The 27,044-nt window shown below is 42.6% G+C and overlaps 1 protein-coding gene across 1 annotated transcript in view; it reads left to right on the top strand.

Annotated features, from left to right (window-relative positions):
- Positions 1-1,427: 1,427 nt before the first annotated feature.
- Positions 1,428-27,044, top strand: part of RSPH3 (radial spoke head 3) — an 85,157-nt gene continuing 59,540 nt past the window's right edge. Inside the window, exon 1 of the mRNA XM_089676288.1 lies at positions 1,428-1,520. The gene's annotated coding sequence lies outside the window, so the exon portion shown is untranslated. The remainder of the gene's footprint in view (positions 1,521-27,044) is intronic.

Below are 27,044 nucleotides of genomic sequence, written 5' to 3'. Positions count from 1 at the left end.
CCAAAGCAACCCCCATGTTGAGAGCATGTGGCCTGGTATGATTCAGGAGGAGTGGGGGGGGCGCTCGCTCATCCCCCCCCTTTCCTGACCTGCCAGGCTGCATGCTCGGATAAGGGTCTGGTATGGATTTGCAGGGAAGTTCCCCTCAAAATCCATACCAGACCCGAAGGGCTTGGTATGGATGGGAGGGGGGGACCCCATGCCAATTTTTTATTTAATTTTGAAATTGCCGGCAATTCTTTTACATTCAGCTGTCAGTGGGGAACCCATCTGACAGCTGAAACATTAACACATGGTTGTCTCTACTAAAATACCGTATGACTTGATAAAATAACTCATGCGGTATTTTAGTAGCGTATACTTTTTTCTGAAATCAGGAATGAATTAATTGGTTTTTAGTGCATTCCATTGCATTTCGGTTTACAAATTTTTCACTATATGAAAAGTCCCGCAGAATGAATTAAATTCGTAAACCGAGGTATGCCTGTGTGTGTATATATATATATATATAAATATACATATATATATATATATATATATATATATATACACATATATACACACAGTGTATATATTTTTTCCTTAGAAATCAAGACAAATTTGATTGCGATGTTTAATAAAAGCAAACAGCAAAAAATATATAGTTTTTATTGTTTTTATTTGTACATAACATAGTAATGTTCAAAACCATAAAGTATTTATTCGTACATAGAAATAACTTTTGTGTATATATATATATATATATATATATATATAATATATATAAAATTTCAGAATGACATTTAAAGATAAGTATTGCTTAGTTTTTTACCAAAAAAAAAAAAAAAAACTAATTTTCAATCAATCACAATTATATGGTCTGATCGTATCAAACAATTTTACTTAGTCCATTGGTACCTGTCTCGCTTGATCTTCCGATCATATTTTTCTCCCAGACATTACATTGACTGACAATATGATTGTACGTAAAATTGGTTTGTATATGATCACCATGAAGTGCATGGCATAGCAAACAATGTTTTTGATCTTCTGGTCATATTTTTCTACTGGGTGGTAAATGAAACAACAGTTTGATTGTATATACAATCATTCCTTGCATGGCCAACATTACTTTTGAGTAAGCTTTGTCAATGTCAATTCTTCACCACTTATGTCCACCATACCTATTTAAACGTCTGTTACTTTTCTAAATATGCTCTAAGACAACCTGGAACTAAGGGGGAAACTACAACTCTATTTTACTTCCTATATTTGTCTTTTACAATAACTATAGGATGTAAACTATGATATACTTGAAACTCATTGCATTCAGTGTGTATTTGTTTGTTTGTGAAGTGCCTAAGTAAAGTTTTGAGGAAGAAAAAAATCTCCAGTGAGAACTGAGCATGTGCAGAGAAGGGGTTGCTAAGGAGGAGCTGTGTTGCCTGGTTACAGGTCACTATAGTACACAGTCAGGACTGTCACAGCTTCTCAGAGCACATCTCATCACTGAGGACAGCCAGAAAGATCTGTGTGTACAGGTAAGTAGAGGGATAACTGGGAAGTCTTCCTCATGTAGCTCTGCAATTAGAGCGGACATCGCCTGTTTTCTAACAGCATTGGATTGTATTTTTTTGCCTTAGAAAACAAAACTAAACCCTCTTATCCTTTACAGTCAAGAAAGCTGCCATCTTAGCCTCTGATCTGATCTGCAGTGACCACGGTGCACCACCTGAGATCAGTTATGACATTGGCCATATGAGAGCTTCAGAGTTTGGCTGAGAGCACAAGCAACTGTGACAGTCATCATTCACAGCATGTCTTGAATGTAACTGCTTCAGCAAATAGTTACGACCCTGTTCACACCTGTGCATTTTCCATGCTTTAGATATGGTGCATTAAAAAAATCCTGCTTGCTGCATCTTTGATGCGCTTTCATTGAAACGCACAATACATAGCTTTCAAAGGTAATGTACCTAAAGGGCATGTAAAACACACCTAAAGAGGAACGCACCTAAAGCAAACTGCATAGAAGTGAACCCAACCTAAATCGGTGTAGTGCGTCTCCACAAGCTGTACTGCATAAAAAGGCAGTACTTTCTTTCAGCACACATCCCTGCAGTACCGACTGATAGGCAACAGGGCAAATTGCCTTGTCATGCATTCGGACTACATCAGGGCAAGGCTGTCCAACACAGTTCCAGTGCTTTTGGTGTAAACGGGCCATAAGAACTGAGGTTGAGGTCATATATCTGCATATGCGATAACGTGTTACTGCAATGCATGTATCTAGGCCTTACTGCAACACAAGTGCCTAGTCTACTGCAACACATGTACAGTTGTGCTCAAAAGTTTGTATACCCTGACAGAAATTATGAAATGTTGGCATTGATATTGAAAATATGACTGATCAGGCCAAAAAAGGTGTCTTTTATTTTGGGATAGGGATCATATGAAGCCATTTATTATCACAATCGTAATGATAATAGAAATCACCCAAATGGCCTTGATCAAAAGTTTACATACCCTGGAATGTTTGGCCTTGGTACAGATACAAAAGGTGACACACACAGGTTAAAATGGCTGTTAAAGGTTAATTTCCCACATCTGTGGCTTTTTAAATTACAATTAGTGTCTGTGTATAAATATGTAGTCAATGAGTTTGTTAGCTCTCACATGGATGCACTGAGCAGGCCAGATCCTGAGCCATGGGGAGCAGAAAATAACTTTCAAAAGACCTGCGTAACATGGTAATGGAACGTTATAAAGATGAAAAAGAATATAAAAAGATATCCTAAGCCTTGAATATGCCAGTCAGTACTGTTCGATCACTTATTAGGAAGTGGAAAAGTTTTACATCTCTTGATACCAAACCATTTCTTGGTAGACCAAGAAAGATTGTAGCCACAGCTGGCAGAAGAATTGTTCGGGATACAAAGAAAAACCAACAGGTAACCTCAGGAGAAATGCAGGCTGCTCTGGAAAAAGACGGTGTGGTTGTTTCAAGAAGCACAATATGACAAAAATGAGCTGCATGGTCGAGTTGCCAGAAAAAAAAGCCTTAACTGCACCAATGCCACAAAAAAGCCCAGTGAGGCAGGTCAAGGTGTTGTCGGGCATATTGTAACTGGGCTTTTTTGAGGCATTGGCTTCTATCTGTCAACTCAACAATGCAGCTTATTTTTGTTCCAGTATCGTCGTATTATGCTCCTTGTAACAACCACACCATCTTTTACTAGAGCAGCCTTTATCTCCCCTGAGGTTGCCTGTGGTTTTATCTTTGTATCCTGAACAATTCTTCTGTCAGTTGTGGCTGCAATCTTTCTTAGTCTACATGACCATGGCTTGCTATCAAGAGATCCCCAAATGTTCCACTTCTTAATAAGTGATTGAACAGTACTGACTGGCATATTCAAGGCATTGGATATCTTTTTATATCCTTTTCCATCTTTATAAAGTTTCATTACCTTGTTATGTAGGTCTTTTGACAATTCTGTTGTGCTCCCCATGGCTCAGGATCTAGCCTGCTAAGTGCATCCACGTGAGAGCTAACAAACTCATTGACTATTTATACATAGACACTAATTGCAATTTGCAAATTGCAATTTAAAAGGCCACAGATGTGGGAAATTAACCTTTCATTACTGTTTTAACATGTGTATGTCTGTACCAAGGCCAAACATTCCAGGGTATGGAAAATTTTTATTTACCTAAGGGCCATTTGAGTGAATTCTGTTATGATTATGATTTAAAAAGGAGCTAAACAACTATGTGATAATAAATGTCTTCATGTGATCACTATTTGTAAATATAAGTTTTTTTGGCATGATCAGTCATATTTTCAATATCAATGCCAAAATTTCACGATTTCTGCCAGGGTATGCAACCTTTTGAGTACAACTGTATCCAATCCTTACTCCAAAACATGTATCCAGTCCTTACTGAAACGCTTGTATAGTGCTTACTGCATTACAAGTATCTAGTCCTTACTGCAGCACATGTATCTAGTCCTTACCAGGGGCGGACTAACAACTCATGGGGCCCTCCGGGCAATAGGGGATCATGGGGCCCCTGTGTCCTTGCCCAAACTCAAAAAAGCCCATGAAAAAGGTACCAGGGGCATCTCATGGGGCCCCCTACCGACCCCAGGCCCTCGGGCAGTGCCCGAGTTTCCAAATGGTCAGTCCGCCCCTGGTCCTTACTGAAGCGCATGTATAGTGCTTTCTGCACTGTAAGTATCTAGTCCTTACTGAAACGCATGTGTAGTGCTTACTGCATTGCAATTATCTAGTCCTTACTGCAGCACATGTATCTAGTCCTTACTGCAATGCGTGTATAGTGCTTTCTGCACTGCAAGTATTTAGTCCTTACTAAAACGCATGTATAGTGCTTACTGCATTACAAGTATCTAGTCCTTACTGAAACGCATGTATAGTCCTTTCTGCAGCGCATGTATCTAGTCCTTACTGAAATTCATGTATAGTGCTTACTGCATTGCAAGTATCTAGTCCTTACTGCAGCGCATGTATCTACAGTTGTCCTTACTGAAATGCGTGTATGGTGCTTACTGCATTGCAAGTATCTAGTCCTTACTGAAACGCATGTATAGTCCTTACTGCAGCGCATGTATCTAGTCCTTACTGAAACGCGAGTATAGTGCTTACTGCATTGCAAGTATCTAGTCCTTACTGAAACACATGTATAGTCCTTACTGCAGCGCATGTATCTAGTCCTTACTGAAACGCATGTATAGTGCTTACTGCATTGCAAGTATCTAGTCCTTACTGCAGCGCATGTATCTAGTCCTTACTGAATTGCCTGTATAGTGCTTACTGCATTGCAACTATCTAGTCCTTACTGCAGCGCATGTATCTAGTCCTTACTGCAGCGCATGTATCTAGTCCTTACTGCAACACGTGTATAGTGCTTACTGCATTGCAAGTATCTAGTCCTTACTGCAGCACATGTATCTAGTCCTTACTGCAATGCATATATCTGCTCCTTTCTACATTGCAAGTATTTAGCCCTTCATGCAACACATGTATCTAGTCCTTAGTGCAATGCATATATCTACTCCTTGCTGCAACGCATGTATCTAGTCTTTACTGCAATGCATGTATCTAGTCCTTACTGCAATGCATGTATCTAGTCCTTACTGCAATGCATGTATCTAGTCCTTACTGCAATGCATGTATCTAGTCCTTACTGCAATGCATGTATCTAGTCCTTACTGCAATGCAAGTATCTAGTCCTTACTGCAATCCATGTATCTAGTCCTTACTGCAATGCAAGTATCTAGTCCTTACTGCAATGCATGTATCTAGTCCTTACTGCAATGCATGTATCTAGTCCTTACTGCAATGCAAGTATCTAGTCCTTACTGCAATGCATGTATCTAGTCCACATGTGCCATGTTAAAGTGAATGTAAAGACATTTTTTTTGTTTCAGTTTTGAACTGTATAGAAAAGGGGTTAGACACCCTCTCAGTTTTTTTTCCATCCATTTATCCACTTGGAATATTCAGACCTCTATTTGTCTTGATGACTATTGTCACTGAGACAGAAAGTGATGTGAAATCCAGAGCAAGAAGTGAAAGAAAACCTACTGACTGGGACAAAGGCAATGGTGTTCACTTTAGGGTTCATGCACAAAAGCACTGAAAGCCATACACTATGAAAAATAAACCTAGCACTCCACCCGGGACTGCTGGGAAAGCCATCTGTACAACTTAATAACAGGCTGCAGATGTACGCTTGTCCCTGCACATTCAAGCATTTACTTGCATATAAGGATTAATGTGTGTCCCTGGATGCAGACAGTTCAGGACCGCTCATCTGTCAGGACAGCTGCAGGCTTTCATTGGTTACAATCTCTTCACTGTATCTTTTCTTACAAATATATAATTATTTAAGATGACCATCAGCTCCATCTAGTGGCCATAATGCAGTATTTTTCTAATTCATTCTAAGTATCTTTACTACTGCTCATAATATTTGAAAAACATTCAACCAGATTTTACCCCATTCTCACAACAGCTGGTTAGTTTGCACAGAAGAACTGAATGTGCACATTTCCTGGACAAACAGCTATGCACATTTTTTTTATATAATTACACCCTTTAAAATTAAGGCATTGATCATAAGGAATAGTAAAAATGTACACATAATGCAAAACTTTTTGTTTTATTTGTTTTTTAGTTTGAGTGGTGTAACATCCATGCTGATATGTCAGTTAGTAAATTAGTGATGTGCAAGGAAACTGACAGGGGTGAGCAGAAGGGTAGCTACAAGCAGAAGGGAAGCTGTGGGAGGCTGTCAGCTGACCCTGAGAGGAGGTGTAGATAGAGAGTAGAAGAGGTCCGAGGATGGAATCTTGGACTCTTATGGAAAGAGGAAAAGGAGTGGAGTTGTAAGGAACATTGAAGGTGCAGTGAGATTGGTAAGTGGAGACCCAGAAAACAGTCATGGAGGCCAACAAATCGAGTTTTTTTTATTTAGGAGGAGCAGATGGTCAACTGTAAAAAAGTCAGCAGAGAGGTCTTAAAGTAGAAGAACAGAATAGTGACTATTTGTTTTAACATTTAGAAAGTTGATAGTGAGTTATAGTAGAGCAGTTTCTGTGAAATGTTGCAGGCAAAATCCAAACGTTTATGGGGTCAAGAAGGCTGTTATCAATGAGATGGTAGCTCAGGTGGTTGTAGACTAGGCTTTCTATGAGATTGAAGGTAAATGGGAGCATGGAGATGGCTCTTAGGTTGTTAATATTGGTAGGGCCCATTGGGGGCAACCAGTGCATGTTTTAGAGAGTTAGGGAAGATGCCAGTAGAGAGGGATAGATTGAGTGAGTGAGTGTAGGATACAGCAAAAGGATGGCCATAGTAGTTGTGAGGGAACAGTGTCCAGGTGGCTAGATGGGCATTATAAAGACATTTAACAACCACTATGTAACAGGGTAAAAGAGGTAAGCACTGAATATGGAGGTGGGCATGCATGTTAGGTGGGGGAGATACCTGCATAATGGAGATCCTGTTACAAACTGCATCCATACTTACCTAGATGGATGCAACATTGGTCCCCCGTTGGCTGTAAGATTAAAAACTGAGTGATCAAAGACCGCTAATCTCTCAAGTTCTTGTTCTTCAGTGGACTGTCAGTCACCAGCTCTATGCTCTGCCCCTCCACCACTCATTGGAGTGCAGGACTGTGGAGGGGGTGGAAGCTGCTGGTTCAGGCTCTCATGGTGCGCTGAAAAGCTGAGCCATCTGCTGGTCAGAAATTAGGGTGGGTCTCTCCAGATCCTAGACTGGCTTTGTCAGCTGAATACAGGTCACAGGAGTACAGAACTAAGTGCACTTCTGTGACCCACAGGAGAAGTAGGGCCAAAAGAGCTTTGGCTCTACTTCTTTAACCACTTACTGCTGGAGGTACACATATATGCCAAGCGGTTGCATATATGTGTCCCTGTATAACACTTTACTGTGCTGAGAGTACGCTCCCAGCACAGTAACTGGTGACCACTGGAAAGCTCCCGATGCATACTTGTGATCCAGAACTTTCCAATCATGTGAACACTGTGACTGCCAATCACAGAGGTCACATGATTGGAATTCTGGCTTCCACTTATCGACATTTAGAACCCGTCAAAGAGCTGGGAGGTGGCAGCGGGAAGGGGTTATATAAGATGGTGTATGTCAGTTCCAACTCCACCCGGGACTTGCCCCATAAAGATGATTAGATTGATACTGAGATGGAGGGGGGAGGGTTACTTCTTGTAAATTAATCAATCAGGAATTTATAAAAGGCATAGCACATGGCATTTCACCCGAAAGACAAATTACAAGAGGCCAGAGTTGTAAAGATTAAAGTGGTTCTAAAGGCTTAATGTATTTTACCTTCATGCATTCTATGCATGAAGGTATAAAACCTTCTCTGTGCAGCATCCCCCCCAGCCCCCCCAATACCTAAGCCCCTTCTTGATCCAACGATGTGCACTGGAGTCTCGGCTATCCCGGAATTCCTTCTTCTCATTGGCTGAGACAGAAGGGCGAGTAAATAGATATCAAGCATGTCACACTTTAAAATTGCGCATGCCCATGGAACAGTGACAAACTATGCTACATTATCCATAGGTAACATTTTAAAAACCTTTACAGGTTGGCAGTTCAGAGTCACACAAAAGTTCTGGTGCTAGAATTATTGCTCTTACTGTGATGTTTACGGTGACACATGTGGCTCACATGTGTGGTGTGATCGCCATTTACATTGTGTGCGGGACCGATGCCTACAATTGCCTTTGCGCATGAGCACAGGGGGACAAGGGTGTTTTTAATAAAGTATTTCAGAGGCTGTATAGCTGCTAGACTTACTTTTACAATGCAGGGAATCGCCACATGTAAAAAATGATACCAGGACTATGGTTGTAGCCTGAACCATGATCCCGGTATAACCACCTCAATACCAGAACATATATAGTATGTACGTATGACCATATTGAGATGGTTAAGTCATAATGTACAAGTATGCACCGCATACTAGTAAATTATGACAGACTTGCCTTCACAGAGAGCCCTCCAGTGCTGTGCTGTCATGGCTCCCCCAGATCCCTGACACTTCCATCCTCACTGCACTTCACTGTATTTTCAGCCACTTGAATGGCTGGCCATGGGAGTCACATCACCGTGGCGCACAGAAACGGGTGTAATTGTCACCTAAGCTGCACATGCGCACACTCAGATCACATTAACGCTTACAGGCGGGGGAACATTTTTTGACAGAAGAGACTACTAGGGTCTCTTCTGTTATATAAAACCCTTCCTGTCAGCAGTTTTTGAAATTTGGGCTTTACTACCACTCATGTAATGGAACTTATCTGCACAAAATGATTTTGTTACAAATACTACAAACTGCATTCTAATAACATATATAAATTGTTTTACAGCTAAAGAAGGTATTGCAGCTTTATTATTTTCAATAAAAACAAAGCTGCAGTAATAATGTGAACTCTAGCAGAAATATAACCAATGATGCATGATGTCCAATTTAGTGGACAGATGGATAATTGTAATTTCCAACCAAGATAAAATCAATACTAGTGAAATCTAAACACAAATATTGCTGCGCTGCCTCTACCAAAAACTACTTGGATAAATAAACTCCCTACTACATAAAGAATCCCTACAAATGTGTATAAGCTACAATGCCCTATGGGCTAACAATATATCCCTCTTCCCCAGTGACTGAATCATAAATAAACCAATATATAAATTCATCATGCTTAAACGACAATAGTGCTAAAAATAGCACATATACAATGCCATCAAACTGTGTATACAGTGACATTGTATAAAACAATATATATATATATTATTGTGCAAACATATGAAAGTTTAAAAAAAAAATTAAAGATCCAAAAAATCCCCCAAAAAACTCCTATCCGCATCCAGAGTGAATACTAAGTGATACAGTAGTAAATCTTCTTATCCATAACAATTCTCTATGCGAAGTGCTCCAGTTAATGCTCCCCCTCCAGAGCCCCACTCACCACAGATAATTGACCACCTGGAATGGTAGGTCAGATATCGCATGAGATGTTGCAGCGCTGTCCTACAGGAAAATTGTCCATCTGTGTGGTCTTGATACCTCTATACCAGCGGTTCTCAACCTGTGGGTAGTGACCCCTTTGGGGGTCAAATGACCCTTTCACAGGGGTCGCCTAAGACCATCAGAAAACACATATTTCCGATGGTCTTAGGAACCAAGACACCGCTCCTCTATCTCCAGGCGGGTCACCCACATGCAGATACGCCCACATTTCCCTGGATGTGTGGGCGGGATGACATGCTGCCCCTGTCATCTGGCCACACCCCCGGGATCACTCAACAGCTCCACCTCCTCGCCGGTGTTTGGCCAGCGTAACTGTAGCTCAGGAGTGGCACACAGGCGGCCAATCACCGGCGAGAAGGTGGAGCTTGGAGAGGAGGAGCCGAGTGGCAGCGCGAAGATCAAAGAAGATCGAGTGAGGGAGCTGCCAGAGTGAGTGAACAGGAGGAGAGTGGTCGGAGAAGGAAGACAGCTGACCAGTAAGTGTTTCTACTGTGCAGATGGTGCTGCTGCAACCAGGTATGCTGGCTGTGGATGGGAGAGGGAGGGAGTGAGCCCAGGCTGGAGCAGGGGTCAGCAAGGTAAGTATCATTGGTGTCAGTGGGAGGAATAGTGCCCCATCATTGGTGTCACTAATACCAATGATGGGGCACTATTTCCCCCCCCTGACACCAACGATAGGGCACTATTCCTCCCCCCACTGACACCAACGATGGGGCACTATTCCTCCCCCCACTGACACCAATGATGGGGCACTATCCCCCCCCATCACTGACAGCAATGATGGGGCACTATTCCCCTCCCACTGATACCAATGATAGGGCACTATTTCTCCCCCCACTGACACCAATGATGGGGCACTATCCCCCCCCCCCACTGCCACCAACGATGGGGCACTATTCCCCCCCCACTGACACCAATGATGGGGCACTATCCCCCCCCCACTGACACCAATGATGGGGCACTATTCCCCCCCCACTGACACCAATGATGGGGCACTATTCCCTTCCCCACACTGACATCAATTATGGGGCACTATTCCCCCCCCCCACTGACACCAATGATAGGGCACTATTCCTCCCCCACTGATACCAATGATGGGGCACTATTCCCCCCCCCACTGACACCAATGATGGGGCACTATTCCCTTCCCCACATTGACATCAATGATGGGGCACTACCCCCCCCCCCCACTGACACCAACGATAGGGCACTATTCCTCCCCCACACTGACACCCATGATGGGGCACTATTCCTCCCCCCACTGACACCAATGATGGGGCACTATTCCCTTCCCCACACTGACATCAATGATGGGGCACTATTCCCCCCCCCCACTGACACCAATGATGGGGCACTATTCCCTCCCCCACACTGACATCAATGATGGGGCACTATTCCTCCCACACTAACACCTATTATGGGGCACTATTACTCCCACTGATACCAATGATGGGGCACTATTCCCTCCCCCACACTGACATCAATGATGGGGCACTATTCTTCCCACACTAACACCTATGATGGGGCACTATTACTCCCACTGACATCAATGATGGGGCACTATTCCTCCCACTGACACCAATGATGGGGCACTACTCCTCCCACTGACACCAGTGATGTGGCACTACTCCTCCCACTGCAAAATTACAGTTATGAAGTAGCAACGAAAATAATTTTATGGTTGGGGGTCACCACAACATGAGGAACTGTATTAAAGGGTCCTGGCATTAGGAAGGTTGAGAACCACTGCTCTATATGCTGATGACAGACTCCATAGTGGGAACACCTCTAGATCAATTGTTTGCGACAAAACTCCTCCTGAACATCCACCAGCGCCGTGATCAATGGTTTTTCAGTTTCCCTTTGATGTTTTTACGGTGGTGGAGGAGTATGGTGGATGTTCTAGAGGAGCTCTGTCGCAAATGAATGGTCTAGAGGTGTTTCCACTATGGAGTCTATCATCAGTGTATAGAGGTGTCAAGAGCACACAGATGGCCAATTTTCCTGCAGGAGAGCGCTGCAACATCTCATGCTATATTTGACCTACCATTCCAGGTGGTCAATTATCTGTGGTGAGTGGGGCTCTGGAGGGGGAGCATTAACTGGAGCACTTCGCATAGAGAATTGTTATGGATAAGAAGATTTACTACTGTATTACTTAATATTTACACTAGATGCGGATGGGAGTTTTTTGGGGGATTTTTTGGAACATTTTTTTTGATACTTGCATATGTTTGCACAATTATATATATACAGTTGCAAGAAAACGTATGTGAACCCCTTGGGATTACGTGGAGTTTTGCATGAATTGGGCATAAAATGTGCTCTGAACGTCATCTAAGTCACAATAATAGAAGAACACAGTCTGCTGAACATAATACTACACAAACATTAGATCTTGCCATGGTTTAATAGCACATAACATGTAAACATTCACAGTGCAGGGAGGAAAAAGTATGTGAACCTTTGGACTTAATAACTGGTTGACCCTCCTTTGACAGCAATAACCTCAACCAAACGTTTCCTGTAGTTGCAGATCAGACCTTCACAACGATCTGGAGTCATTTTGGACCACTCCTCTTCACAAAACTGTTTCAGTGTAGCAATATTCTTGGGATGTTTGGTGTGAATCGCTCTCTTAAGGTCATGCCACAGCATTTCAATCGGGTTGAGGTCAGGACTCTGACTGGGCCACTCCAGAAGGCGTATTCTGTGCTGTTAAAGCCATTGTTTTGTTGAATTACTTGTATGCTTTGGATCATTGTCCTGTTGCATCACCCATCCTCTGCAGAGCTTCAGTTGGCGGACAGATGGTCGTACGTTTTCCTGCAAAATGACTTGATAAACTCTGGAATTCATTTTCCCATCAATGACAACAATCCGTCCAGGCCCTGAGGCAGCAAAGCAGCCCCAAACCATGATGCTCCCTCCACCATGTTTTACAGTGGGGATGAGGTTTTGATGTTGGTGTGCTGTGCCTTTTTTTCTCCACACATAGTGTTGTGTGTTCTTCCCAAACAACTCAATCTTGGTTTCATCTGTCCACAGTATATTTTGCCAGTAGTGCTGTGGAACATCCAGGTGCTCTTTTGCAAACTTCAAACGTGCTGCAATATTCTTTTTGGACAGCAATGGCTTCCTCCGTGGTGTCCTCCCATGTACTCCATTCTTGTTTAATGTTTTCCTTATTGTAGATGTGTCAACAAAAATGTTAGCATGTGCCAGAGATTTCTGTAGGTCTTTAGCTGACACTCTGGGATTCTTCTTTACCTCATGCAGCATTCTGCACTGTGCTCTTGCAGTCATGTTTACAGGACGACCACGCCTAGGGAGAGTAGCAACAGTGCTAAACTTTCTCCATTTGTAGACAGTCTGTCTTACCATGGACACATGAACATCTAGGCTTTTAGAGATACTTTTGTAACCCTTTCCAGCTTCATGCAAGTCAACAATTCTTGATCGTAGGTCTTCTGAGAGCACTTTTCTGCAAGGCATGGTTCACATCAGACAGTGCTTCTTGAAACCAGTAAACCCAAAACAGGTGTGTGTTTTTTAAGGGCAGGACAGCTGTCAGCAACACATCCAATATCATCACACTGATTGGAGTCAAGGTTGGCTCACTCCTGGCTCCAATTAGCTCTGGGAGAAGTCATTAAGCTAGGGCCTCACATACTTTTTCCTCCCTGCACTGTGAATGTTTACATGTTATGTGCAATTAAACCATGGCAACATCTAATGTTTGTGTAGTATTATGTTCAGCAGACTGTGTTCTTCTACTGTTGTGACTTAGATGACGTTCAGAGCACATTTTATGCCCAATTCATGCAAAACTCCACGTAATCCCAAGGGGTTCATATACTTTTTCTTGCAACTGTAACTGCAAAAAAATGGGGGGGGGGGGGGGGAAGAATTGTGATATAAGGCGTGCAGCTACACTTGTTTATTTGTACTTAATGGAGAGTTTAAAGGATGAGTTCATCTTTCATAACATGTTACATGTTACACCCATATTTAAAGTATAACATGATTTTCTCCTCCACTAGCTGTGGTAGTTTATTGATTCGTACTGTCAGTGAGTATCTGCCTGCCCGTACAGCGTGTACAGGCATACAGATACACTGACAGGTCTGCAGGAGACCTGCATGGTACCAGCGATCTGGTGATTGCTGGCACAATGCTTTACAGGCTCCAGAAACAACAAATAATAAATGCACATGCACCTGCAAAAAATTAGCAATTATTCTTTTTTGTTAAAAGGTGAACTTTGATAACACTTTAATTTATTTTTTTTCCAATTAATGCTTTAGCAGCGGCATGCAAAACTGACAGAATTAAAGCAGTACTAAATTCCAAAACAAAAATGTAATATTCTGCAGCTTACCAATCCTTAAATGTGGTGGCTGCATTAGTTTTCTTCGGCTTTTTTTTTTCATTTTATCTTCACCTGGTAATTTATCCACTTCTTGAACAGACCAAGCTGTCCAGTAAAAGTAGCAGTTAGAGGGATGCAACAATTCATTTACCACTGATAGGGGTGCTTACAATTTTTCGCTTTTATGTATTTATGTAAAGCCTTTATCCAAAAAGAATAACAAAAACTGTTGCTGTAACTGCTTAAAGTGGTTGTAAACCTCAGACATGAAATATGAACTAAGCATATCCCTCTAAAGTGTGTACTTGCCTTAAATAAGACAAGTGACATTTCTGTCTGCTGCCCCAATCCTCACTCCTGACAAGTTTTCCTGACACCAAATGAAACATGGTGACGGGAGGGAGATCCAAAACACAGCCTGTGATTGTCAGTCTTAGCTCTGTTCCTCTGTGCTGTGTGAAGGAGGAGTGTGTTCTTTCTTCCAATCAGCTTTCAGAGCTTTCCTCACTGAGCTATGTGGTGTGTCATTTCAGCTCTCCACCTGTTGTTTTCTGACAGCTCAGACAAGCTTTATAAATTATGAACTTTGAATAGCTGTAGAGTAGAGAATACTGCAGAAAAACAGGTACAACTTACATAGGAAGATCTGTTTTAACTATAAATATCACCCGAGACAAGTCACTTCACTGAGTATATGTAAGGGTTTACAGACACTTTAACCACTTCAAGTCCAGACACTTTACCCACTTCAAATCCAGACACTTTAACCACTTCAAGTCCGGACACTTTAACCACTTCAAGTCTGAACACTTTTACCCCCTTCCTGTACAGGCCAATTTTCAGCTTTCAGTGCTATCACACTTTGAATGACAATTTTGCGGTCATGCAACACTGTACCCATATGAATTTTTTAGCATTTTTTGAGACAGATAACACTTTATTTTGGTGGTATTTATTCACCACTGGGATTTTTATTTTTTTTTTGCTATGTAAATAAAAAAGTCTAAAAATTTTGAAAAAAAGTGTTTTTCTTATAAATTTTGCAAATAAATAATATTTCATCATAAATCTTGGCCAAAATTTATTCCGTTATCTTTTTAGTAAAAAAAAAATAACCCAAATTAGTTTATAACCAAAAATTATATTTTTTAAACATTTTTTTTTACATTTTTATTTATTTTTTTATATTATTATTTGTTCTTTTTTTTTTTTTTTTACATACTGTCACCCTAGCAGTACAATGTCACCATGGTGACACTGTACGACTTGTGGGGGGTGATGAAGATTTTTTTTTTTTTACACCCATAAAGGCTGTAAAAAGCAATTATTTCTCCTTCTCTCTGACTGCATTCTTACAGCCATTGAGAAATACAGTGTGAGCTGTGATTGGTCACAGCTTGTCACATGGTACAAGGCTGTTGTGAATAGCCTTGTACCATGTGACCTCTGTGATCATTCACAGATTTCACACGTAGTAAGCAATGATGTCAGAAGTGACATCTTGCTTACTACTATTCATTTGATCACTGATTGGCCAATCAGTGATCACATGATCAGGACCTTGCACAGAGGTCCCATCCGACGACCGGTGTTCCACTGTGTCCAGAGGACACAGCGGGCACCAGATCGCGGTGCTGCGCGCTACCAGGGAGCGCGCATAAGCAGGGTGCGGGAAGGCCGTTTATAAACGGCCACCCAACCCTGCACTGCCACCGTCCGGCCTTTTATATACAATAGTCGGACGGGAGGTGGTTAAAAAGTGTTAGCTTAAATTTGTTAGTCAAGTCCATGTAAATCTTTTAGTGCAGCTGCAATGTTGGCCATACGTGTAATACTCTGATTGAATAATTCTTAACAGAATAGGACAATATAATAAAACCTATTATTTTTCAAAAAGACACTTAAGAGTTGATTTACTAAAACTGATTGGCTACCACGCACAGCTGCACTCCAGTTTAAGTACATCAACCCCATACTGTGTCATCAATCAATTCTGAAAAAAAGACAATCAATTTCATCAAATTGATTCTAATCAGTTTGAATGGAAACTCCAAGCAAAGGAAAGAATGTCGATATGATCATTAAAGTATATGTAAACCCTCACCTTGTAAAACAACCCATTCTGTTTAAAATAGAAATGAAAGGCAAAACATTTGTGTATAGATATAAAAAAAAACATAAATACCCATTTTTCCCCTTTTTTTTATAAGTGATCACATTCCCTCTGTTCTCAGCTCCATAAGGAGCTCAGAGAGCTAGGGGAGGAAAAACAGCAAAACACTGGTCTTCCCAGTGAATGACTGTGGGGGGGGCATGTCAGGACAAGTCTGATCATTGGAGGGAAGCAGGATGAGTTCCCAGCAAAGCTAGAGAACTGATTACAGTGAGCTCTCCTTCTTAGCATAATCAGTTTTTAATAGGAAGGCAGAAGGACTGGCATGAACATCAGGGATTTCACATAAAGGAAGTGATACAAAGAAAACAGAATACTTTTTCATACATGTACATGGTACAGCAGGCACATGTCAGGAATATGAAATGTTGGGTTTGCATATTTTAGTGTATGGTGCATCAAACGATCTTTTCAATCTTCTGGTCAGTCAATCTATCAGCGATCACATATAAAATCAATCCATGCTTGGCCACCATAACACTACCTTCTCCCCAAATGGACTATGCTGCTGTCGAAGAGTGTCTCAAATGATCTTCCAGTGAAGTGAAGACACCCTGGAACAGGGTCATATCTCCCCTCACACTGGAATATGATGTATAAAAATGTATAAAAATGTTATATATATATATATATATATATATATATATATATATATACACATTATATTGCCAAAAGTGGGACACCTGCCTTTACACACATATGAACTTTAATAGCATCCCAGTCTTAGTCCATAGGGTTCAATTATTGAGTTGGCCCACCTTTTGCCGCTAAAGCAGCTTCATTTCTTCTAGGAAGACTATCCACAAGGTTTAGGAGTGTGTCTATGGGAATGTTTGACCATTCTTCCAGAATCACATTGATGAGGTCAGGCACTGATCTCAGACAAGAAGGCCTGGCTCACAGTCTCTAATTCATCCTAAAGGTGTTCTATCTGGTTGAGGTCAGGACTCTGCAGGCCAGTCAAGTTCCTCCACCCCAAACTCGCTCATCCATGTCTTTATGGACCTTGCTTTGTGCACTGGTGCGCAGTCATGTTGGAACAGGAAGGGGTCATCCCCAAACTGTTCCCACAAAGTTGGGGCATGAAATTGTCCAAAATGTCTTGGTATGCTGCCTTAAGAGTTCCCTTCACTGTAACTAAGGGGCCAAGCCCAACCCCTGAAAAACAACCCCACACCATAATCCTCCCTCCACTAAACTTTAAACTTGCACAATGCAGTCAGGCAAGTACCATTCTCCTGCCAACCACCAAACCCAGGCATGTCTATCGGATTGCCAGACAGAGAAGCGTGATTGGTCACTCCAGAGAACACGTCTCCACTGCTCTACTTTGCATTGCACTTGGTGATGTAAGAATGAGAGTGCAGCGCTAACCCAAATAGCGATTAAACATATGATAGACCACATATGATAGTGGATCAGTAAAATGTCAGTGTAAGTTCATCAGATGTGCTGAAAATGCATACAGTCTCCAATATGTAAAAAACCAAAAGTGGTGACTTTCAGAAATGATAATAGCCAAATAATGCACTAACCAGATAGCGCATATTAAAGCGCATGGAGCATTTAAGACCTGCCCCTGGTGCTCAGCCACTGTATCACTGGAGCCAGGAGATGTCATCTATAGGGTGACCACTAGATGTCATCTATCCGGATGGAAGCTGAGTCCAGCCACTGTATTAGAGGATCAGGCGGATGTCATCTATAGGGCGACCACTAGATGTCATCCGTTCCAGGAGGAGCTGTGTCATGGATCCAGGGATGTCACTTGCAGATGTGTCCTTTGCTCAGCACAGCCCCAGGACCTTCAGAATTACAGGCTCCCCAGAAATAAAGAGGGGGGAAAGTGCCAAGCTATTTATATCCTGTGTACATGTACCTCTGGTCTGGCCGTTTATGAGCAGCTGAACCGTTGTTAGTAAGTTCTTTTCTGATTATTTACCTACTTTAATAAACGATATCACACTATTTGAGACCTTTTTCCACGGGCTCTTTATTTCTGGGGAGCCTGTAATTCTGAAGGTCCTGGGGCTGTGCTGAGCAAAGGACACATCTGCAAGTGACATGCAGATGTGCACTGTGCGCTTCAGTATGCCCTGACCCCGCTTTGTCACTTTGTGGTGGAGTTGCTGTTGTTCCCAGTTGCTTCCACTTTGTTATAATACTACTAACAGTTGACCGTGGAATATTTAGTAGCAAGGAAATTTCATGGATGGACCTATTGCACAGGTTTACAACCTATCACGGTACCATGCTGGAATTCACTGAACTCTTGAGAGCAGCCCATTCTTTCACAGTTGTTTGTAGAAGCAGTCTGAATGCCTAGGTGCTTGATTTTATACAGCAATGGCCATGGAGGGGATTGGAATACCTGAACCCAATGATATGGAGGGGTGTCCCAATACTTTTGGCAATATAGTGTCTGTGTGTGTATATATATATATATATATATATATATATATATATATATATATATATATATATATATTGTGACAGTATGAACGGCAAGGTGATGGATGGACGCTATGCGTCACTTTGCATGAGGTCATACTTTGAAGTTTAGGTAGAGTCCATTCCGGGTTTTCGGGGTCACAATGGCAGAGGTTGTTCTGGACCGGAGTTTGTGCTCCACTGGTGACCACCAGCAGGTGGTATAAATAAAGCAGGGCTGGAGCAAGGAAGTTGCTCGTGTGGCCTGGGACTCAGAGAACCATTCTGAGAGAGCTGTGCTTGGAAGTGATTGTTATACCACAAGAGACAAGGTTTGCCTATAGCTTTGTTTTGTTGGTGACAGGGAGAAGCCCCTCACCAGTAAGAGAGGGAAAGCTCTATGTTTAGTTAGTGCCTGGATAGCAAGGGTTTATTTTGCTGTTTTGTTTGTTTCTGATATTTTTTGCAAACCTGTGAATAAAAACTGACAACCAGTCAGAGTTTTAAGAAAGCCTGCTGTGCGGCCTACCTGTTTTCCCACGGGCATATAATGGGTGGACACTTGGGTGTAGAGAAAACAAAGGAGAGGATAACCCAGATATTCTTTTGGCCAGGCTTACATGGAGATGTCAAAGTGTATTGTGAGTCATGCCCGGAATGTCAGTATTCTGCACCCTCACCCCATTTTCGCAGTCCCCTAGTACCTCTACCCATAATTGAAGTACCGTTTGAAAGAGTGGGCATGGATCTAGTGGGTCCAGTAGTAAAGTCTGCCCGGGGCCATCAGCACATACTGGTGATACTTGACTATGCTACCCGGTATCCAGAAGCCATTCCCTTGCGTAATACCTCCGCTAAAACTATCGCCAAAGAGCGTGTCCGGGTGTTTAGTCGTGTAGGTATTCCAAAAGAGATATTAATGGATCAGCACATGCCATTTATGTCTAGCTATGAAAGAATTATGCAAATTTTTCAAAATCTCCCATCTCCGTACCTCGGTCTACCACCCCCAAACCAATGGGCTGGTGGAGAGGTTTAACAAGACCCTTAAGAATACCTCATGTTTACTATACCAGAAGTACCTCAGGCATCTACGGGGTATTCACCTTTTGAACTTCTGTATGGTAGACATTCTATGGGGTTGCTAGATGTTGCAAAAGAAACCTGGGAGGGAGAGTCCATGCCCTATAAAAGTATCATCGAGCATATTTCACAGATGCAGGATAGAATCGCAGCTGTCATGCCGCTTGTACGGGAACACATGGAGCAAGCCCAGGAGGTCCAGAGCAGGGTTTATAACCGGGGTACCAGGATCCGTACCTTCAACCCTGGGGATAGAGTGCTGGTGCTAGTCCCCACCGTGGGAAGTAAATTCCTCGCAAAGTGGCAAGGTCCCTTTGAAATTAGGGAGAAAGTGGGGGAAGTAAATTATAAAGTTTACCAGCCAGGGAAAAGGAAACCCGAGCAAATCTATCATGTTATTCTATTAAAACCTTGGAAAGACAGGGAAAGTTTGTTGGCAGTACCAAGCCCCCAAAAGGGCGGGTTCTCTGTGGCCCCTCAGGTACCTATAACTGAAACCTTGTCAGTAGTTTAACAGAATGACGTTAATGAGTTCGTGAGAGAGTGGAGATTTCTTCTCTCACCTACCTGGACTGACCACGGTCATACAGCATGACATAGTTACCCAGCCGGGGGTCCGTGTAAATGTAAAGCCCTATAGAATACCCGAGGCCAGGCGGGAAGCGGTGGCAAAGGAAATAAAGGACATGTTAGAATTGGGAGTGATTGAGGAATCTCACAGTGAGTGGTCAAGTCCCATAGTGTTGGTCCCAAAACCAGATGGAACAATTCGGTTCTGTAATGATTTCAGGAAACTGAACAGTGTGTCTAAATTCGATGCCTACCCAATGCCTCAGGTGGATGAGCTCATTGACAGGTTAGGAACGGCTCGTTACATAACTACCTTAGATTTGATGAAAGGCTATTGGCAGATTCCGTTAACGAAATCTGCAAAAGAAAAGACGGCATTCTCTACCCCCGAGGGGTCCTTTCAATATAAGCGGATGCCATTTGGTTTGCATGGTGCTCCTGCATCATTCCAAAGAATGATGGACAAAACGTTAAGACCACATCGCCAATACGCAGCTGCCTATTTGGACGATGTCCTCATCCACAGTCCAGACTGGGAGTCTCATTTGTCCCGCTTGCAATTGGTAGTAGATTCGCTTAGGAAAGCAGGTCTTACCGCCAACCCCAAAAAGTGTGCCATAAGCTTGAAGGAGGCCAAATATCTTGGCTACATTATTGGTCGAGGTCTCATTAGACCTCAGATAAATAAAATTGAGGCAATTCAAAAGTGGCCCCAACATGTAAATAAAATGCAAGTCCGGGCATTTCTTGGGATCACAGGATACTACAGGCGGTTTATTCCCAATTTTGCCACCATTGTAGCCCCACTGACAGATCTGACAAAAGGTAGGGGGTTGGTCATGGTTAAGTGGAATCCTGAGGCAGAGACCGCATTTCAAAGGTTGAAATAAGCTCTCTGTGCTCAACCTGTGCTTGTGGCCCCAGATTTCACAACAGATTTTGTGGTACAGACTGATGCCTCTGGTGTGGGTCTAGGTGCTGTACTGTCCCAAATCAGAGAAGGAGAGGAGCACCCCATGGTCTTCCTAAGTAGAAAGCTCAACAAACATGAGAGAAATTATGCAATTGTTGAGAAGGAATGTTTGGCCATCAAATGGGCCTTGGATGCCCTGAAATATTACCTGTTAGGAAGACAGTTCAAGTTGGTTACTGATCATACCCCGCTCAAATGGATGTGCGATAACAAGGAGAAAAATAGCCGAGTGACAAGGTGGTTTCTTACGCTACAAGCGTTCAAATTTACAGTGGAACACAGAGCGGGTAAACTGCAGAGTAATGTAGATGCCCTTTCCTGGGTCCATTGCCTGGTTGGGACAGTTGCTCAGGGGCTTGAGCAGAGGGGGGGGGGGGATATGTGACAGTTGAATGGCGAGGTGATCCATGGACGCTATGTGTCACCTCCCATGAGGTCATACTTTGAAGTTTAGGTGGAGTCCACTCCGGGTTTTCGGGGTCACAATGGCAGAGGTGGTTCCGGACCGGAGTTTGTGCTCCACTGGTGACCACCAACAGGTGGTATAAATAAAGCAGGGCTGGAGCAAGGAAGTCGCTTGTGTGGCCTGGGACTCAGAGAGCCATTCTGAGAGAGCTGTGCATGAAAGTGATTGTTATACCACAAGAGACAAGGTTTGCCTGTGGTTTTGTTGGTGACAGGGAGAAGCCCTTCACCAGTAAGAGAGGGAAAGCTCTATGTTTCGTTAGTGCCTGGATGGCAAGGGTTTATTTTTCTGTTTTGTTTGTTTCTGATATTTTTTGCAAACCTGTGAATAAAAACTGACAACCAGTCAGAGTTTTAAGAAAGCCTGCTGTGCGATCTACCCGTTTGCCCAGGGAGGGTGATTTTCCCCCACCTGAGCTAACATATATATATATATATATATATATATATATATATATATATATATATATAAAATTTGAGACTGCTTTGCACTCATTGTGCTTGTGCTGTGTCTACATAAAGCTTTGAAGAATAAAACCCTCCAGTTATTAGTGTGTACAGGGAAGGTGTTACTAAGGAGGGGCTGCGTTGCTTGGTTACAGTACACAGTCAGGACTGTCACAGCTTCTTAAAGCACATCTCATCATTGAAGAAGGTCGGTGAGATCTCTGGGAAGTCTGCCCCATGCAGTTCTGCTGTTAGAGGTGACATTGTATGCTTACTAACAGTATTAGACTTTCTGTCTCTTCTTACCTGCACTGAACACACGTATTGGGTTTCTCCCTGTAATGAGAGATGACGTGCTCCACTACTTTGCTTTTCTTTATCATACATTTTGTTTCTGTACTCACATGTTGACAATTGTCTGGGAATGATCCTCATTTTTCAAACATCTCCTTCCCCCGCTATTCACCTTTTTGAATAGCTCTATTTATCTATTTGGTGAAATATAGTACTAAAGCTGGCCATATGCTAATAATTTTTTCATTTGAAAAAAAACTGATTTTTGAACAATTTTCTAATTATGAGGTCCAATTGACAATCGTTTTGGACCATGGTTACAAAAAAAAAAAAAATTGAACAAACAGGATGGAAATGTTTTCTCAAACAAAATTTAATGTTAAAAGCAAATGAAATTTGTACTTTCAAACGACATTCCTAACATCTCAAAATTTTGTGTACAAATATCCATATGAAAATCTATCTGAATATACCCAGCTTTAATGAAAAAAATCACTTTGTAAATGTCTCAGCATTCACGCAAAAGTCACAAATACCTGTAATGTTTGTAGTATGTGTGAGATGTCCGTTTTCATTTGTTGCCTTTCTCAGGGCAAAATTAACATACTTTAACATCTGATCCTAAGAGAAAATAGCACTAAGAACATTTTGACCAGAAGCGTTAGGCTCCATGTACACAGGACACTTCAGAACGATGGAAACTGACTGCTGGAAAACGTAGATTAAAAACCGTCTGTGTAGACACCTTTTGCATATCTCGTTTATGAGCGTTTGCGTTTTAGAAGCGTTAACCTCAGGAGACCTTCCAAAATGACAAAAAAGCACTGAAAACCGTAAAGTATTAACTATTTCAGACATTTTGAGAGAAATGAAGGGCGTAGAAGCAGAGAGAGCAGTATTTGTTGAGATTAGTAGTTTTTTTTTTTTTTTTGTGGTGTTTGGATGTGTTCCAGCTCATTTCTGTACAGAAATTATTGCAGCAGTGTCTAACTTATTATTATTATATTTATTTATTTTTTTTCATGCAAAACCTCAACGTATGGTGGTCCAGGTCCATTTGAGTAGATTGTAAGCTCGAAAGAGCAGGGCCCTCAAACCCCTTGTGTATTGTTACTGTCTTGTCTCATGTTCTGTCTCCCTTGCTACTGTACAGCGCTGAGCAAACCCTTTGGTGCTATATGCTGTATTATAATAATAATTTGAGTACCGGGAAAACACTTTGCATGCATTTTTCATGATGAAAAAAGGCTCTGCACATCATCTGGAAATGGAAGAGTTAAAAAAAAAAATTTCAAATGCAAACACCTATAAATGTGGTTAGCCGCTTTTACAAGCGTTTTGCAAGTTTTCTGCGTTTGAAAAAAAGACTGTAAACTCTACTGCCTGCAAACAACTGTAAACGATGATGTGTACATGGACACCTAGGAAAACATTAGGGAGAGTTCAGGGGCTGCTGAAAAAGAAATGCTGAACAGCTGCTAAATGTGAGTTTATCAGCTGCAGTGTACATGAACCCTTACAGAACATTGGACTAAGGGTCCTTTCACACGAAGTGTCCAGTTAGGTCCATCTGTCAGTTTTCCAGACAATTCATTCACCCCTATGGACCAGCAGATGTAAACAGCAAGGTGTCCATTTACACCCGCCTACCTGTGGATCCGGTCCCTTCCATCTAGGCCAGGGGTAGGCAACCTGCGGCTCTCCAGCTGTTGCAGAACTACAAATTCCATCATGCCTCTGCAAGTCATAGCTGTAACTGTCAATTTTGTAATGTCTCATGGGAAATGGGTAGTTCTACAACAGCTAGAGAGCCGCATGTTGCCTACCCCTGATCTAGGCAGATCGGAGGGCAATTGGGTGTAAATGGACAGCTGAATCCGTTTACACCCAGGCACCCATAGAGCAGGGCAGGTTCAATCTGTGTCCGCACTGTAAAAACAGAATGGACATGAACCTGTCCGCTCTGCTCTGATCAGCAGTGGATCAATCGACAGATTCCCTGCTGATCAAAACAAAGTCTGGCCCATGTGAAAGGGGCCTAATTGAGAAAATATCCTAAAAGTATAAAATTACATAATAAAAAGCAGCTCTGCATTTTTATTATGCAATATTTTTTTTAATTTTTTTTTTTATTAACTAGTAGCCGACCGCAGATAGCCGAATGATGGCTGCGCTGCGGCCGGCCAGTTCTGGGTGGATGTCATATGACGTCCTCCCAGAACGCGCTCTCCTGCGCGCCCCAGGGGGCGTGCATCCGGCGATCTCCGTGATCGCTGTGTCCTACGGACACAGCTGATCACGTGATGTGGTAAAAGGCCAATCACAGCGGCCTTTTACCACGTGATCAGCGGTGTCCAATGACACGCTGATCACAGGGAAATGCAAGTGCCGGTTCTCGGCTGCACTTTCCTCACGCTGTCAGATCGTGAGGAAAGTACTGCCGAGAACCGGCAGTTGTCAGAGCGGAGAACGGCACCGATCATCAGGGCACTGATGATCAGTGCCCTGATGATCGGTGCCCAGCAGTGCCGCCCGCAAGTTCCGCCCACCTGTGCCCAGCAGTGCGCCCACTAGCTCCGCCCACCTGTGCCCAGCAGTGCACCCACCTGTGCCACTCTGCAGTGCCACCCACCTGTGCCCAGAAGTGCCACCCACCTGTGCCCACCCACCTGTGCTGCCCAGCAGTGCAGCCCAGCAGTGCTGCCAGTCAGTGCCACCAGTCAGTGCCCAGCGGTTGTGCCAGTCAGTGCCCAGCAGTGATGCCAGTCAGTGCCGTCTATCAGTACCCATCATCAGTGTCACCTATCAGTGCCGCCTATCAGTGCTGCATATTAGTGCCGCCTATCCGTGACACCTCATTAGTGCTGTCTATCAGTGCCGCCTATTCGTGCCACCTCATTAGTGCTGCCCATCAGTGCCCATCAGTGCCACCTATCAGTGCTGCCTCATCAACGGCACATCAGTGAAGGAGAAAAAATACCTGTTTGAAAAATTTTATAATAGAAACAAAGAAACTTTTTTTTTTTTTTCTTCAAATTTTTTACACTTTTTTTATTTTTAGCGCAAAAAGTAAAGCGCCCAGTGGCGATTAAATACCGCCAAAAGAAAGCTCTATTTGTGAGAAAAAAATGATCAAAATTTCATATGGGTACAATGTTGCATGACCGCGCAATTGTCAATCAAAGTGCGGCAGCGCTGAAAGCTGAAAATTGGCCTGGTAAATAAGGGGGTATAAGTGCCTGGTAGGCAAGTGGTTAATGGTGGTATATCTACTTACACTGCAAGCAGCTGCTTGTTTGTTTTGTTATCACCATTTTGTTTCAGTGCTGACTTTATACATATTTTGTCCCGAAACCATAGGCTGAAAACATTTTACTAAAAGAGGAAATAATATGAGGAAGACCTCTGCAGTGTGTACAAAGTGTATGCAGATCCTTGTGCTCACCAAGGAAAGTGTAATGAATCATCTACTGCAGGAAGTGAATTGCTATACAGAATTGATACAATGTTGCAGAGACAGAACTCCGATTAGCAGACTGAAAGGCACCTTTCACACAGGGTGGGCTCATTTGATCAGAAGGGGATCTGTCTGCTGATCCCTTGCTGAGCAGAGCAGTGAGATGGCAGGTCCGTGTCCACTGAGTTTATGCACAACAGACATGGACAGAGCCTGCTCTGCTGTATGGACCGGCATGTGTAAGTGAACTCCGCTTTTTGTTTCCACCTAACTGCCCTCATCCAACTGCCTAGACAGTGGGAAAACCGATCCCCTTCCATTTGACCAGATCGAATTGGGGGTAGGCGGTTGTAAATGGACACAAGTCCGTTTACACCTGCCGGTCCATAGGGGTGAATGGAGAGACTGATCAGGCCCACCTGTAAAACTGACAGGTGGACCTGATTGGACCCTCATGTAAAATGGGGCAAACTCTTCACCGATGAGCAAGAGATCACTTAAGTAGGGATGCACCGAAATTTCGGCCACGAAGACGCATAGGCCGAAAATATCCCTATCGGCATTCAGTTGATAGGAAAAATTTAGCCGATACTGCAGATGTGATGAGGTGGGGTCGGCAAAAAGCAGTAGAGGAGCAGTGTATACAGTGACTGGCTGTCACAATATGCCAGTGCCAGTTTTTAAATGTAATTAACTTTTGTGTTTTTTTTTTTTTTTTTTTCTCAACTGTAGCTCAGAGAATGTTCTGTCCCTTTCCCCGAGTTAAACAAAACAAAGTTTCTTTTTAGTTTCTTTCCTCGAGGTAAAAGAAACAAAGTTTTTTTTTTTTGTTTTTTGTTTTTTTTTTTTCTTTGAGCTATAGTGAAGAAAGAAGCCGGAAATTGAATTTAAAAACTGGCACTGACATATAGGGGTTTATTTACTAAAGTGAGTTGGAGAGTGTAAAATCAGACTCACTTCTGCATAGAAACCTATCAGCTTCCAGGTTTTATTGCCAAAACGTAATTGAACAAGCTCAGGTTAGAAGCTGATTGGTTGCTATGCAGAAGTGAGCCTAATTTTGCACTCTACAGCTTTAGTAAATCAACCCCGTAGTGACAGCTAGTGGGGGAGCCTCTCTGTATAAACTGCTCCCTCACTGTATATACTGCTCCTCTCCTGCCCCCTCCTTGCACAGACTGCCCCACCCCCTTCCCCC

The sequence above is a fragment of the Staurois parvus genome, unplaced genomic scaffold (assembly GCF_062004578.1).
Source record: "Staurois parvus isolate SC_StPar_1 unplaced genomic scaffold, SC_StPar_1.0 ptg000165l, whole genome shotgun sequence".
NCBI lineage: Eukaryota > Metazoa > Chordata > Amphibia > Anura > Ranidae > Staurois > Staurois parvus.
This window is presented reverse-complemented; position numbering and strand designations above follow the sequence as displayed.